The sequence below is a fragment of the Centruroides vittatus genome, unplaced genomic scaffold, assembly GCF_030686945.1.
Source record: "Centruroides vittatus isolate TY-2023 unplaced genomic scaffold, ASM3068694v2 contig_120, whole genome shotgun sequence".
Lineage (NCBI taxonomy): Eukaryota > Metazoa > Arthropoda > Arachnida > Scorpiones > Buthidae > Centruroides > Centruroides vittatus.
Window position 1 is genome coordinate 2,402,861 of NW_027120768.1, and position 16,775 is coordinate 2,419,635.

Sequence of the window (16,775 nt, forward strand, 5' to 3'; positions counted from 1 at the left end):
GGCTACATCCATTGACCTGTGTTGGTGCTTTACTTGTCACATGGTTTCAACTATGGCGACATGTACAGCGCTCTCTCAAGCAATTTGGATAGTTGCCATAGCAACGGTATTTGGTGTTGCAGGTGGGTTTAATACTATAAAGAGTTTTATTTACGATTTAAGTTCGAACTACCCTCTTCCGATGTAATTTTCCGAGTCCTCTTTAAGAGACGCTCCGTTATAACTAGTATAATGCTTGTTTCACGTGGAATTCGAACTCGAATCATACGGAAATCGTATGTTTAGTTTTCGTACGTTAAATAACGAAGAAATCTTAATTTTTGTACGATCTTCTACCCATATTTTTACTTGGAGGAAGCGTATAATGATGTTTAATATTAGTTTAAACAGTATAAATTTTACATAAATTAAGTTTAATTATCCATAAATATTTTATTATAGAAATTCTAAATGGACAATGAAGCTTCCTGAACACATTTAAAGCCCTTTCAGTAGTCTCGTTGTTACGCGAAGTCTTGCAACTTCTATACAAATTCTCGTATAAATTACGTAACGAAATTGTAAATTAAATTTATGAAATCTCTCACCCATAGATTAATTTACACATTTCTTAACTGTCATTTAATTAATTACATTTAAATTAAGAGCATATTTGAGCCATTTTAAGTTAAATTTAAGCATTTTTTAAGTGTAAGTGTGGATCTTTAAGCTGGAGTAAGCAAAGGTTAAGCTTATCCTCAAGCAATATTCCTCATATTTATATCAATTGACAGCATCTAAGATCCTCGCGACGTATTAAATTTATATTTTTTTCCCTGTATTTTTAAGGTTTAAAATTAATAATATTATTCTTCTTTAATGATTTTTAATGGTTGTAATCGCATTTTTTTAAGTATAAAGGTGGGATGTTTCGGTAGAGAGTGATGTGTGATTGAGTTAACTTGAAAATCAGTAATAAAATTTAATTAAATGGAGTTTAAGAATGAATTTTCGAGTCTACTTTTTCCATAATTATGTTAATTAATTATAATTTTGACTAGTTAATTCTCTGAACTGTACGTTAGACTAGTGAAAGTTCTTACTCCTTGCTGTGTTTCAACAGATGTATGTACTCAATCTGTATGATAATCTACTTAAAGTTAAGTAATGCCCACTTCCTACGTGAATTTCCCACTTTAAATTCCCCCCAAAATGCAGTAAAATGTAGCAAAAGTAGTAAATTTTTTTGAAAATTTATGTTATAAATAATTAATTAATTATTTTATTTACCTGAATAATATATATATATATATATACGACAGTTTAATCTCTAGCACGACATGTCATCCAATATTTATGAATATTGTCAATACCAAAGGGGTGGAATCCTTGAATAACTTATGAATGTACCTTAAAGAAAATTGAATTTTTAACGCTTACATAATGTAAATACATTGATTATTGTTCAGTAAACGAGAATTTCATGTAATTAACTATCTCCCAGTCGATTTTTCAACTCTTGTAAGTTATATTTTAGCCCATTTTTTTGGTCTCCTTGACGAAGTGCCAATAGGTTAATATTAATGAAACCTTTCGCAATAAACAACTTAACTGTATCAAAATCATATAATTTTCAATTTATTATCGAATTTACGATAATAATAATCGCTTCCAGCATAAATATATTAAGATACACTTAAATTTAAGTTAATTTCTATAAGCTGAAGATGGAAAATTAGATGAAACGTTGGTTAATTTTATGATGGGAGATGGAGAGTTTGCGACACTTCAACTGTCTTCTCTTCGTTTTCCATTGCTTAAATGTGTAAAAAAAATTATATATAAAATGCTAAAAAGTAATTAAATTTCTTAACATTTTACTCCATTTTATCGTTTTATACAGAGAAATGTGGATAAATGCTGTATACCTTAAAATTTAACGGTATTAAGATGTTATAATTGCTCTAAATTCGAATATATATAACAATATTCATGTTTTTAACGTTTAAACCATTAAATTTAATAAATATTAGCGTAAATTTTCTCAAAATGCCGCGCGGAAACGACTATCACAATTATCTCAATGTCGCGTCGCTTTGTCGCTAGCGATTCTCGCGCGCGATATATCAATTAAGCTTATTGCGCTTCTGGCATAAACGCATTAAGTTAGTTTTCTGTGAATTGTGTGTAGGTGATTAAATTAATTATAATAATGGTTAGTTTTTTGGTACATGAAGAAATTTGCGTTTCTTCTCAAATTCAAGGCGACAAAATTTCTAAAGTTTTACTTAATTTTATTGTTCTTAGCCAGAAATTACTATAATTTATAAATCTTGCCCACCAGTGGAATAGTTCATACAACCACTAAACTAATAGTCGTGGGGTTCACGCCTGATCAATGGGCTGGCCATGTGGAGTTTTCTGAACATCTTCACGTGTCTAACACTTAAATGGGGGCCAGTTTTTCATAGAAAGTCCTCTCTGAGGCACCCACGTTGACAGATCGCCTATGTGTTGCTTACTCTCCTTTTATCAATCCCATAAATCTTAAATAACCCCAAATTTCAAATTGCTAAAAAATTTGGCAATGTCCCTATTACATAACCCACAAAATTTACTAAACTTCCTTAAAGTTTCACTTTAGAAACGGCAATTAAAATTCTCTCAAAATCGCGTCGCTTCGTCTTACTCTCCTTTTATCAATCCCATAAATCTTAAATAACCCCAAATTTCAAATTGCTAAAAAATTTGGCAATGTCCCTATTACATAACCCACAAAATTTACTAAACTTCCTTAAAGTTTCACTTTAGAAACGGCAATTAAAATTATCTCAAAATCGCGTCGCTTCGTTTCCGAGCGATTCTCGCGCTCAGTCACTTAATTTATTTAATTATAAGGCTCAATTATTTTAAAAAAATGTATTGGTTTATAGGCGAATATAGGCTTATATTTTCCTAAAATCATAACAGGGATAACGTCATTATACAAGTGTTTTAACAGGAAGCTCATGAAAATGTCGTTAATATGTACTATTACGAAACCTCATAATTGAAAATTATTGATATATTAACTTAGAAGCACAAACTACACTAAGATATTTATAGTACATCCAATAACTGTACACCCACAAGCAATTCAATGAGTAAATATTCACAACATACCTAAGGCAATAATTGTAATTTGTAATAATTTTTTCATACGTATTTACATAAATATGTGCATATATTACATTTCAGATAATTCGTCACCCTTCTGCATCAAAAATATTCTACAGGAACAACTACAAACCATCAAATTCGGAGTTAAAAGTTCACTTTAGCGTCGTCACCCCTTTACGCTTCCACCGTGTTCACACCTGTTAACCTTTAAAATATACATGAAAAAAAAAACATATTTTTTAAAATTAGAAACGTAAATAATTTTACTTATTAACCGTTTATTAATCGATATACCGTAGGGTGGGTTTTAATTATTCTACCCCATTAATATCTTGTCTAACACTTGAGTCAACGTTACAATTAACCTTTAATATTTTACTACACTTAATTGATTTATGTACAGAATTTTCGATGTTTTCAACATATTTTAATTTTCTAAAGTGGTGAAGGTTTTAATTTTCGATGACGGAAAGGGGCGAGAGTATACAAGGATTGAATAACGAAGATAACACTTATACTCGCATACATAAAGATAATTGCATTTAAAGTAAGTTAATTCAGTTGTAATCCCGATAAATCTGTAAGAAATATGTTCAAGATTATCATTAAAATGATAATGTGCACATTAATTAAGCTTGAACACATTAAAAATCACTTCTAAATTTCCTTTTCTGACCTTAAAGCTTAATAATTTTAATTAAAGTTAATCATAATCATTATAAGTAGCAGTTAATTGTGTTTAATAATTACGTGTGACTTAATTAAGATGATTTTGCTCTCAACATAAGTTATTGGACTACAATTTTCAAATTGCAGACCTAAAGATTTCCACTGACGTCGGTCTGTCCGTCTGTGTTTCGTTAATATCGAGCTTAGATAGATGAAAATTTAGAAGCCCCGATTAATGTTTAAATTAAAATACGATTAAAAACTGCAGCTTGGACTGAGACGTCACATTAAGATTTTACAAATTCATCTTGTTACAATTTCATTAAAATATTGTATAAATTATGTTAATTAAAAGGGTATTGTTATATTAAACATTGTAAAGAAAATTCATCAGGCATGAAAAATTAGAAGTGATTCTCTCAAATAATTGAAGAAAATTTACAATAAAAAGCGTTATATAAATTATAATAATAACGATAAATTACAACCTTATGCAACATAATTAAAAACATTTGTGGATAAATTACGAAAATTATGAATTAAATTCAAATTATACCCAAGTATGAGGTAGTAAGCATACTTTAATTATAATTAGAATTAAATTTACTCATACTTAACTAAATATTCCTTTAGAATTTCATGTTTTCCCCCTCTACCCGAACTTTTTGAAAGTCTTCCTCGACTTAATACTAACTAAAATGACATTATCTTTACTTTTAATTCGCAGAGAGTAACGTCTTGTACAAGTAACCACGATAGATAATAAACTATAGTGTTAGAAATATCTACAGAGACAATAAGTAATATGAGTTCAGGTGAACGAGTCATAACTAAGAAAGAAGCAATAAAGAGATTGCTGGGGAGGTACATGCGCTTCTACTTATCTTGCCACTCCACTATAAGTAAATCCCATAATAACAATAATATTCCTTAAATGAAATCAGTATGAAGTTTAGAAATAATAATACTTTTTATCACAAATCGAAATTAACTTTTAGCTTTATTAATATGAAGATTGAAGTTCAGATTTATTATAAATAATTTAATATATGGAGTATAATTTTAATTTTAACATTTTGAGACTTATAGTTGCTTCAGAAAAGATTAATAAGTTTTAGTAAAATAAGTATTATTATTTTGTGGTTCGTACGTCATTCAGAAAGGTTTCATATCTTCTTGTCAGTGAATTGTCATACCTTACAGTTCGTACCTTGTTCGAAAAAGTGTCATATCTTCTTGTCAGTGAATTGTCATTCCTTACAGTTCGTACCTTGTTCGAAAAAGTGTCATACCTTACAGTTTATGCCTCGTTCACAAAGGTTTCATATCCTATAGTTCATATCTTGTTGAGAAAGGCTCAGAAAGGTACCTAGTCAAGTCATACTTCATTGAGGAATTATTGATACTTTACCATTCGCACTTCGTTCAAAAGACTAATACTTTACAGTTTATGTAAAGTTTATGTAAAGACCTGTAAAGTCTTCTAAATGAAGTGCGATTTGTCCGAAACGTGTTCTCCGAAAAAGAGGACGCGTCCTCCTCATGTATTGTCACGATAAAATATGTACTGTACTTTATAGTGATGACTTAAGATCAATTGTCATTTTAATACATTTAAAATATTAATTTTTTAAAAAATAACTTGGATTTAGAAGGAAAAATAATAATATTAATAATAATTACATATTTTACGATTATTTTTCAACAAATAAAATAATTGTTGGCACATATTTGTTACAAGGAATTCATATTTGACTCCTGTACTGTACAGTACATACACTAGGTGTGGTGAACGTTGTTTAAATAATTCACAAGAAAATTTCATATAAATATATTTATGGAATAAAGTATTTTGTATTTATTATTATTATTATTAAATATTCATTTATAATATGTTATTTCATATATAAAATTTATTGACACGTTAGAACGTGTTATCTTCCATTATTTTCTTATTGTTGTCATCGTTAAATATTTATTATTTTTGTTTTTTAACGAAAAATAATTCACGTGTGGATTTTTTAATCAGTTAAAATTTTATTTTTATTACAAAGACAATTGTTATTGCATTTTAAAAGTTTTTTTTCGGTTTTACTTTGCCCTTTTTCACTAAAATATGTACATTTCTTTTAAATTGTTACGTAATAATGGTAAACGAAATGGATAATTGTTACGAAATTGCTTATTTACTTGTAAATATAAAATGAGGAGGTAAAGGTTTGACGTAATTGTTATTTAAATTGATATCTTCAATTGCTATAATAACTGTTACATTAAACCGTAATTAATTGTTACAATATTAATATAGCGTAATAAAGTATGCGCATTTATTTAAATACACTGTTACGTAACAATAATAAAGAACTAAAAATAATAGTCACGCAACAATAAACGGTCATCTAACGATTATTTCAAATTTAAATATTCTAATGACCCGCTTAATTTAGAGCCTGTACCTAATTTCAAAATTGCCTAAATTTTTCAGGGGTCTCACACACTTATAAGCACACTTGTCCATACTCCTGGTTTATTATTAACTAGGATTCAAGCATCCTAAGGGATTTACATTGTATATATTTATATAAAAGGCATGGTTGTGTTTGACGGGATATGGCAACGCTCTTCAGACACCCTCTTGCAGGTCGCCCCCCTGAGGCATCCAATGGTGACTACCAATGGAGTGCCTCTAGGAAGGAATTTTTATGGGAAACTGGCCCTGTTTAGGTGTTATACACCTGAAGAAAATCGGAACTGCACAGTTACTGAAGTGAGAACCCGCGACCAACTATCATGTGTTTTATCCAGTCTGCCATTGATGGGCATTCTATAAAACGGGGGGCGGCGAGTTGGACTCGCGATCCCCCTTTTATAGAATGCTTAAAATTACCAAATTGCCGAATTAAATTCTAGTTAATTACATTTAAAACCGTTTCTTAATAGGAAAAAAGGAATGTTTTTAACTATCTTAAAACCTTTTTCTTCGAGTTCTGTACGATTTTTTTCACTAAATTTAATTTTCTTTCTCCGTTTTTCTTAATATATTTTTTATACAGTGAAATGTTTAACGTAATTTATATATATACTTCTAAAAATCATAAAATTTCTTTTTATGTTATACATTTTTATTCTTGTTTATGCAAGTACAGGTACTATACGTAGGGGGATTCTTTGTGCTATATCACTGATTTTTTAAAATTGAATTTACCGCGAACTTTTTCAGTCAATTTCAACAATTACCATTTTGAAAGATGGAATTCTTAATGGAATTCATCCTTCCTTTTTTTTTCATTCTCTTTTCCTTCTTTTATCTATAAGCTATTGTATGAGAGAAAAAGTTCAATCATACTCGTGTAATCTATAAGTGACTGGAGGCCATTGAGTTTAATGCTGTAAAGTAAATATATGCCTATTTTTATTCTAAGAATTTCTTTTAATTTTCCTAAATTTCTGGTTCAGTAACCGCGATTCTTCTTCATCTCTTACACAATTTAAAATTTTCGATCTTTGTTTTGCAATTCAATATATTTAAATTCGATTTTATTCTTCTTAAAGTTTAAACGAGTGTTCTGTTGATTATTGCTGGTGAGTATTTATTTTGCTTTCCTTTTTTATTTTAAATATGGTTAATGCTTTAATTTAAGCGTGATAACGTGTGTATGACTAAGACAGCCTGCCAGTAGCAGATTGGATAATACCATTGAAAACTGGTAGTTGGTCCGGGGTTCGAGCCTCACTAACGGCCAAACGGAGTTTTCCAGGTTTTTTTGTCGTGTCTAATGCCGAATAGAAGCCAGTTCCCCACAGAAAGAATGCCAGATACGAGCCAGTTCCCAGCAGTGAGAATGCCAGACAGGAGCCGGTTCCCATAGAAAGTAGACACTCCACTCTTAGCAGATCGTACACTTGTTGCGTTGCCTTAATCCTACACTTAAGAGTACAAAATTTCATATAATAACGCTGCGTACATGTTTGTTCATGCAAATAATTACTTTATTTAAAGAATTTATTGCAAAAACTATGGATTAAACACAGATGAAAAGTTGTTTAAAGGGATTCATGGAAAATTTGCTTACTCAAAATTCATTTAAAGTATACCTTCTGGGCTCATTAACATTAACATACTTCTTTAATTAATGTTTAATTCTGTAAGCAAAACTGTAATTTATACAGGTAATGTTAAGATATACCCGTTAGTAGATTTAAGACCAGGGACATTACTAGAAGTGTGCGAAACTCAAGGTAGATCAACCGATCTGAGACTGGTATTGTGACTTACATAGATAAGATTATATGCAAAATATAATGCTTGGAAGCATATGCATACGCTGAGAAGACAAGTAGGTCCCCACTGGATCAAGCCTTAAGCCTTCTTGCAGCCTTATTTATTTTAATTCAGTTCTGATAGTCTTTATAGTTGTGCTTACCAAAGAAACCATTCTGGCTGTAGAGGTTCGCTGCACTCGACTAATTCTACCACCACTACGTCACACAATGGCCCAAGAGTAGTATAATTTTAAACAATTATTATGATAGTGGGAGTATATCTCTTTGATTGTGGGAGTAAGGTAAAGTTGCAGCTTTTACAAGGGGGATCCTCAGAAAAGTATCAACCTCACTTTATGTGTGTACCCAGAGAGCCACGCTTGTCCTAGTATGCGAAATGGAAGAATACCTCTGTTTTATTATAAATTTTAAAATTATTGTAGCCAATTAAATTGTATGTAATTACATCTTAAATCACTTAATTTTACGCAAAAATTCAGTAATAATACTAATAAATTCTTTTACATCTTAACCCAATTTATTACATTTCTCTCCAATTATCCATGAAGAATTTAATTCTTAATAATGATTGACTTAAATTCTATTTAAAATAATACTCTTTAAATAAATATTTTTCCGTAAATCTATAAAAATTATCATTTTTACCATAAATCTAAGCTTTCTTAATGTATTTACTGACCATATATCTTGTCATCTTTAAGATATTTCGAGATATTTAAGTGAATAACTATTTTAAAGACTTTAAACCGGTTAAAATCTTCTACTGTTCACTCTTCAGGAGCATGAAACAAAAGTAATAAATACTGTAATATTGTTAAGTGTATCTAAGATATCTTCTTCCATACAAATGGTTCTGTAGAAAAGAAATGTGTGTACCTCGAAAATCCAATATTTTAGAATATATTTATCTTTATTTTCTACAGATAAATGTACATCTTATAGATAAAAAATCATGCAATAGATATTGATAGAGGGGGAGTCACTAGGCTTATTCGGTTCTATTACCATCCCCCTTCATATAGACCTATATTTCAATATTTACCACTTTGTCTTCCTTAGAAGGAATTCTTATTCCGACCTGTATATAAATAGCTGCCTTATATTTACTTTTGGGCTCTTTTATCTAGGCCCGAGAACATAGAAGAGCCATAAATTTTAATGTATTAAATTAAAAAATACGATTTAAAATTGATGTAAATTAAACTGTCCTTTGTCTATAAATCCATTTTTATTGATTTTTATGGCTTACGAGGATGACGAAGCCCACAGGTGGATTTACAGGCTCTACGTTAGCGACTAGGATGGTTTTACAGGGCCTATATTAGTGACCAATGTAGGTTTATAAGCCCTACATTTGCGATTAGGATGGATTTACAGATAAGCGAAACACGCTATAGTTTAGGGCCTCACCTTATAAGAATACCGTTTAAGGCTCCACACTCTTAAATTCATTATTATTTGGTGAAGAGGAGAGCCTCATATAAGGCTACAACTATAAATCAAGCCTCATTGACTAGCGCGCTTCAACCTCTCCCCTCTCACTACCTATTAACACAAGAAAATTAAATTAAATTTAATTAAAGTATAAAAATTAAGATTTTTTTAAAGGAAATTAAATTCAAACTATCAATTCCTAATTAAAATTTTTGTTTTTCTCCACTTTTACCCATCAGAAATTTAAATAGCTTCGAGCATAATTAAGTGGGATCCTACAATTGCTTACTGATGATTATAAAAACAATTTTAACTGCCGATTCCAACAAATTGCTTTATTTTGCTACTTTAAAATTATATTTAAATTGTTCGAACTGAAAGTCAATTTATTTGTTTCACGTAGGACAAGAATAGAATAAAACTAGATTTGTTGCTTTCATTTTAGTTACCAAGCTGCAAAGGTAAAGGAAAAAAAAAAAAAACAAAAGAAATTCCGGCAACGAGTTGCGTAACTTTCCCGGCCAAAAAGTTAAAATTGCGTGTGGCCCATCTGTTGGGAGATTTTATTTTAAAAACGTTTTATATTATTAATTAATATAAAGTGACAAAAAGCTTAATTTTGAGGGTGAAGATGAGTTTTATAAAACGTTATAAATGCTAATAACCAGTAAAAGCTTCGTTAAGTCCGACCCCGCTAGGGATGTGACACGCGACCACCTCTATCTCCCCACCCCTTTGACTTTTAACTGCCAAAATTTAATGTCATTGATGGCCCTAATTCCCAAATCATACATACAGAAAAAAACCCCCAATATTTTTTTGCACTTTTCTACAGTTTCATGGACCCCCACCGACTCCAAAAATTTAATAATCTGGGGGTTACTTTTGATTCATTACCACACTTTTCTTCTGTTATATATAATAACAGGGAAAATAATAATGAAAAAAACAAGTCTTTGTTTCAAGAAAATACTTGAAATTTTTTATGATACTCGTCTTTTATCAATAACTTTATCTTTTGTAAGGGAAGAAATAAGAAATTAGAACTCATACCACCCACTTACATTCTCTTTGAGTGTATTGGGAGTTGTAGTGTGTAGCCTACTGTACTTCTATACGAACAACTTTATATATATATATATATATATTTTATACATCTTACTATATATAAAGCTAGTAGTGTTGTATTTTATAACTTATCAATATACCATCTTGAACTATTCCAACAAATAATGACATAACACATATTTCACGTACCAAATTTCATAACTAACCTCCATGATTTACCCCATAATTTGGGAATTTATAGTTATATAACAATAAAAATAATTTTTTATATTATTAAATCTATTATTCAACGACTTAATAAGATTTTTTTCTACTAGAATTAATAAACTATTGCGAATTTTACCTATAAAAATTTCATATTTCATTCACCTCCTTCGTTAATATAAAATTAATAAAAGAATATTTTAAAATTTTATATTAATTAATTAATTAATCATATTTTCTGGAAAATTTAAAATTTTTTTTTTTTATTATTTTAAATTTTGTTATAAAAGTATCTTTAGACTTTAATTATATCGGTTAAAATAATCAATTATCATTAGTTTTAATTATAATCTATTTCATTTAATTATAAATTTAAGAGACTTAACGATGATCAATTTCAAAATTAATAACAATCTATTTCATTAAATAAGTAACTGATCACATTTTAATTATTCTTTAATTATAATTAACGTTTTAACTGAATTTTTAAAATATAATTAGGAATAAAAACTTATAAAAATTAATTTTTTATAAATTTATAAAAATAATAAATAAATTTTTAATTATAAACAAATAATTTTTATTATATAATTACATTTTAATATTATTCACGAATTTTTAGTTTCAAATTGAATTTTTTTCTTTAAAAAAATAAAAAATTAAATATAATAAAAACTTTAAAGGATAAACATGATTTTTCAATTTAAAAATTAAATAAAATGGTAAACAAATTTATTATTTTATGAAAATTGGTATAAATTTTTATCTTTTTATAATAATTTTTATTCAATGATAAATGAATAAATTGCTCCTTAAATGTAAATAAATTTTAATTTTATTCTAAAAATATATCAAACTCGAATATTATGAATAATTCTAATTATAATTTGCTTAATAATTATAATACCAGCAAAATATATACTCAAATAAACAGTTGAACCTCCCAACAACGGCCACCTTTGAACAGCGGCCATTTCCTACATTCACGCGAGTGGCCGTTGTTCAGAGGTTTTATACGTATTGAACGAGCAATTATTTATTGTGACACCGTCACAATGCCAAGCTGCAATTTTTCGTCACAATGCTCTCAATTTTAGTAGTGTCTTGCCCCTGTAAATCACACTTTTCCTTTTAACAAAGAATTCATACAGATCATCGGTTCGGGAGATAATTTTGAATTGAAATGACGTAACTTCCTGTTTAGACAGGAAGTTTGTATATTGGAGCCTCCTATCCCTAAGCTTTCCATATCTGGTCTGAACTTCTATATTATTAGGACTACGTTAGTAGCACAATTTAAGATACAACTCAGGTCCTCACGTTTTTAAATTTATGATTATTTGATGGATGAGAAAGATACTTACTACTATTTTTAGGTTCTCGAGATTAAGGAAGGACAGACAGATAAACGAACGGACGACAATGGTTATTTATAGGTGTACAATTTTTGAAAATTGCAGCCCAATAAGATACATTTTAAAATCAATTCTGGAATTCAGTTGCAAAAATTAAATTTTAATTTTTTTTTAGAATTGTATAAATAAAAGAATTTTTTTCTATATATATATATTTTTTTTTTCTTTTTTTAATCTTGTTTTCCTACAAAGAATAGTGTTTAATTTTAATTAGTAATATATAAATTGTCTTTTCAATCAATAACAAGTCTTTTGATTGTCTTTGCCAAATACCATTAAGCCAAGTTACAATAAAGTATTCCATTTCTGAATGGATCCAGGTGTTCCAGATCAACAAACACAAATATCCTAACTTCTGTTCGTGGATCAATTCTACTTAGAAATCAAATTGGAGGATTGAATGGGTATTCTTTTCAATGTTGCGTAACTTTTGATATTAAGGATCATGCATTGCCAAAAAAATAGATTTGATTTTAAAAAATAAGCTTTATAGAGATCGAGAATGGCCTGTGCTTGCTTAACTCCCTCTTTTTTAGGGCCTTAGGGGTCGGATTTGTATTTAATTATATATACTTAAGTATGGGGCCTCGTGTTTTTAAACCTATTACTTGGTGGAGGGGCAGGGCCTCTTATATGTAAGTTTAGGACTACGTTAGTAGCACAATTTAAGGTACAACTCAAAGCCTTGGGTTTTTAAATTTATAATCATTTGATAGATGGGAAAAACCTCTTACGTCATAGTTTAGAGCCGTAATAAGTCTATAACCGGTGTTCAGTTCTCAATACATTTAAAAACAGAACTTTATTAAAAAATTTATTATATATTTAATTTATTTTGTTATATTTTATTATTAAAAAAGGATCTTTTAATGCATAATAAATACAATGAAGTGAATAATTCGTAAAAAATACTTTTGAGGCCCTATAAAGTCTGAAATATGCTTAAAAGACCCTGTTGGCCCCTTGTGATAGGGCCTCGACTACATAAAATTTTAATTTAATCTTAGATTTAAATATATTAAAATGTTCTTTAAAAATAAATAAATAATTAATTAAAACGAAAAAAATTTTATATAATTGAAATTATATTAAATTATTTCGTTAATTCGTATATTAATTATAATTATTTTTTAGAGTAACAAATATTATATTTTAACTCTATTTGGATTTAAATTAAAGTTAATTGTATAACGTTTTTATTGTAATTAATTTAATTCATAAAAAGCCTAATGTTATTTAAAACGGTATATCCAAATATTTCTAATTAAATAATTAATCTAATTATAGACAGGAACCTTCATACAACAGCCATCTTTTATGTTTTCATTAGAAACCGTTGTTCAGAGGTATTTTATAAATTTAATTTCGAATTTAAAAACATAAAAATCATATATTTTTTTTTTATATTTTAAATGATAAAATTCAGAAATTAATGATTTAAATGGCTTAATAGCTTAATTTTTAAGTATTATGGTACTTAATATTAAGCACCATGTTAATGTATATACCTGCAATATATATGTGGATATATCGAGGTATAATATACATATCGATCTACAGATCTGTTGATCTATGGACCTAGGTACTGTACAGTGCGTCTATAGATGCATATGGTCGAAAGTCTAATGTGTTAGAATTAATCCATTAGTAAAAATTATATTTAAAATTTTAATACGAATATTCTAAATGGACTTATGCAATAAGCATACACTAAATCGAATTTTGTTAACTTTGTTAGACGTTATTAATTTAATTGATCGTTATGTTTCACTTTCACCATATCTCTGCTCCCGAAATAGCGCTACTGTCTCTCTATTTACTAACATAACCAAGCTAATATTTGAATATTCAATTAATTAACCGCATTATTACAGATAAAGTAAGTGAAGGAAGCCTTGAAGGTAAATCAATGTTATCAAAGGAAAAAATCTTTCTACCATCTTAACCCCAAATCCATTGGATTTCCTTCTATCTCCTCGATTTTATAATCGATAAGCAATAATTTTCGCTTGAATTTCCTTATAGGACTTCTTTTTTCCTTTCTAGCCCCCATTAAAAATCATTATTTTCTGAAATTGTTGAGGATTTTAATTAAGATTTTGCTCTTAATTAATTCTTGAGGTGTGTATAATTATTTATTGAAATCATTACACGCTTAGGAAGTAAAATTGTGTTTTAAACGCAAAAATTTATTAACAGTAAAAAATTAACTGACCTGTCCGCATCGTCATTTTCTTTCATAATAAGTTTGACGCGATGTGACGTGTAGTGTGCGGCGCGAAGAGAAACAATGGAAAACGCCAGTAACTTCCGTTTCCTTTTCTCAATCACTTTAAATATAGTTGGATATCGGTAGTCAGATAAATGAATTTCTTTTCGAAGAACATTAAAATCGAAATTTACAGCTGCTAGATCATAGCCTACATGTATTGTACAGTACATACGGACAAACAGACAAAACTAAAAATTAGTCAGTGTATTCATAACTGTTCAAAAAGTGTAATTTTATCGAGATTTAATAAGATTTTCTCGTTAAAAAGCATTTTTTCCCCGTGTATATACTATTAATTTATTAATTTTGAGGGAGGATCCGGAACATTCGAGGGAGAAAAGGGAAAATTCAGGGTAGAATAAGGAAAAAATTCCAGGAAGAATTAAAGAAATTCGAGGTAGGATAGAGAAAATCGAAGGAGAATAGGGAAAATTTGAGGGAAGATAGGGAAACTTTATACTAAAAATAATGTACTATTTATAATTAATTTAGTATTTTCTTTGTATTTGAAATTAATTATTATTTTTTTAAACTTCGTCATTATTAAATTCTTCGTATAATTTTACATCACTACAAATTTCTATTTTAGTAACTATCTACTTAACTGAAATTTATTGTAACTGGATATCTAATTAATACCCTTAATTACTTTCATTATGTATTAATTATTCTATAATTGTTTATTTAGCTGAAAATTGCCAGAAATATTAGCTTTGTATTATAAACAAATACAGACCAATAATACAATTTTCATATAAACGCTCTCGAATTGACATAGACCATTAGAGTCGAATCTCCGTTAAACGGCCACCTCTAAGCAGCGACTATGTTTTTTGAGAACTTATTTGATCAAAAATGCACACAGAATAATCTTCAAACTATGGTTATTTTTTTATGTTTACGTTGGTGCCCATTGTATGACTGTATTATGATATACACCGCCCTACATACTGTATAATATCAAGTGTATACGGCTGTATATCATAATACAGTCAAACCTTTATATATAGGCTATAATCTACACTCCTATATAGAATTTTTTAATAATTCTATACGTTCAGTCTATAGACAGTATAACAGAACTTTATACAGAACAATACACAGGATTTAGTGATGATGTAGGTTGAATCTGTGGCATCAATAAAAAATCCCGTTTGATCATTTTCGCTTGTTTACTTTGATTACAGAAATATTACAGAATTTTAAAGACAATGTTGTTGTTAATTAACTTTGTCTTGAAAATTTTCTTTGAACACAACGGCACGAACTAACTCCTGCTGATCCAAATGTAGTAGATTCTCTCATCCGGACTAGCGAGAGTCTACTGTACTAAAATACATACTAACTAGTCTATACTTCAGTACACGTACTCTTGTTAATCCGGCATACCATCCAGTGTAATTGTTTCCATAATACTAGTCATGTCACACATCCTGTTCTCGCCTTTATGCTTGTTTCATTTATAAGCAATCAGTACCAAAGGTGACAGGTCGCGCCATTTAGGCTCCATATACATGATCAATCCGGTTCTCTCGCTAATCTGCGCTGTTCCTTGCAGCCCCTCCGTGCAAGGAACGCCAGATTAGCGAGAGTCAACTGTATTATGATGCCGATTTTTATTATCACATTTAAAGAAATGTAAGAGACGACAGTAATTGTTTTTTTTTTTTTTACGTTCTGACATTGAAATTTTAGTTTTAAGAGAAGATAAATTTTACAAATTTGGTTAGTTTCAACTACATAAGCCGCATAATTTGTGAATAACGTCGACATTTATGAGACAATACTAAACACTTAAACAGCACACGCTAGCTCCAAACTAGTATTAAACATCACAGTTTAAAGGGATTATTAACTGATACACGATGTAACGAAATACTGTATTAAATTACGTGCAACAAATTTACCTGTAAACTACGTCACAATTATTAAATTAAGCGTAACAGCAGCGTAACCACGCATTGTAAACGTTATCTGTCTGTTAAATGGGTGCATTTCGGTGTAACGACGTGTTTATTATACAAAACCAACAGATTAAATGGGTAAATTAGTAAATTTATATTTAAAAAATATCAAAATAAGTAACAATCTCCTCACAAAATACTCGTATACACATCACCTAACTGTTAAATGACACTTCTGACCCGTGTTCAGTAACTCGCCACTGGTCCTTAATATTTTTAAATGTTTAAAATACAGTTAAATTTTAACACCTCGAAAAATTGACACTTTGTCAAAGAGCTTTGTGTATTAGGGTCATCGATGCTATTAAATTTTGGTGGTTAAAGGTC

At 29.1% G+C, this 16,775-nt stretch overlaps 1 long non-coding RNA gene across 1 annotated transcript in view; it reads left to right on the top strand.

Annotated features, from left to right (window-relative positions):
• LOC136985084 (uncharacterized) overlaps positions 1-16,775 on the top strand; it is a 25,332-nt gene continuing 8,557 nt past the window's right edge. The window contains exon 1 of the long non-coding RNA XR_010882279.1: positions 1-122. This is a non-coding gene — a long non-coding RNA (uncharacterized lncRNA). The remainder of the gene's footprint in view (positions 123-16,775) is intronic.